Source organism: Dioscorea cayenensis, unplaced genomic scaffold (genome assembly GCF_009730915.1).
Source record: "Dioscorea cayenensis subsp. rotundata cultivar TDr96_F1 unplaced genomic scaffold, TDr96_F1_v2_PseudoChromosome.rev07_lg8_w22 25.fasta BLBR01001105.1, whole genome shotgun sequence".
Classification (NCBI taxonomy): domain Eukaryota; kingdom Viridiplantae; phylum Streptophyta; class Magnoliopsida; order Dioscoreales; family Dioscoreaceae; genus Dioscorea; species Dioscorea cayenensis.
The window spans coordinates 243,159-244,116 of record NW_024087496.1 but is presented as its reverse complement, the minus strand read 5'-3'; the positions used below and the strand labels follow the sequence as shown (position 1 = coordinate 244,116).

General features: G+C 43.3%; 1 non-coding gene across 1 annotated transcript; it reads left to right on the top strand.

Moving 5' to 3' along the window:
- The first annotated feature begins 252 nt into the window (after positions 1–252).
- Positions 253–359, top strand: LOC120255615. Its single transcript, XR_005535052.1, has one exon. It is a non-coding gene; the product is annotated as a small nucleolar RNA R71 (small nucleolar RNA).
- Positions 360–958: the final 599 nt, after the last annotated feature.

The following is a 958-nucleotide window of genomic DNA, read 5'->3' as shown; positions in this document are numbered from 1 at the left end:
AGATCTAACTTCTTACTCAGTTATTCCACTTGAGCCGCCAACAAAGTCACTGCATCTATCTCATGGAGACCGGCCACCTTTTTCTTCTCCCTGGCATTCCATTGGTAGCTGTTTAACCCCATTTCTTCAATTAATTGATGGGCCTCACCGGGGGTCTTGCTACCTAAGGTACCTCCTGCTGCCGCATCCAAGAGTTGCCTTGTACTTGGATTCAGATCATTGCAAAAGGTCTGAACAATTATCCACTTCGGGAATCCGTATTGCGGGCATTTTCACATGAGCTCCTTGAACCTTTCCCACGTCTCAAATAGAGACTCCAATTCCAATTGTACAAAGGATGAGATCTCATTGCTAAGCTTTGCAGATTTTCCGGAAGAGAAGTAACGGCCAAGAAAAGCTTCTACCATCTTCTCAAATGTGGTGATTGATGCTCTAGGTAATGAGTGTAGCCACTGTTTCGCTCTGCCTTTTAAGGAAAATGGGAAGGCCCTCAACTTGATGGCATCATCCGTTACCCCATTTATCTTCAGCATATCACACACCTTGAGAAAGTTCTCTATATGACTGTTTGGATCCTCATCGGCCAAACCATTGAACTGCGTAGATTACTGGAACATATGGATGAATGCCGGTTTCAGCTCGAAATTCTGAGCTATAATCGGAGGACGCACAATGCTCGATTGTTTCCCCAATACTGAAGGTCTGGCATAATCGGATAATGTCCGCTGTTGCTCATTCTGTTCTTCCAAGTTTTCAGATTCTTCTACTTCCAAATCAGCTAGATTGGACTATTCTGGCACATGTTCTTTCCCTTTTCTTCTAAGTGTACGTTCAAGCTCGGGATCTTCTTCAATCAGTATGGAGGGATTCCCTCGGGTCATAACCTGGAGCTGCACCAAAAGAAAGGAAACAAAAATCAGAACGATGATAGAATAAGAAAATATAAAGTAGAATGAAT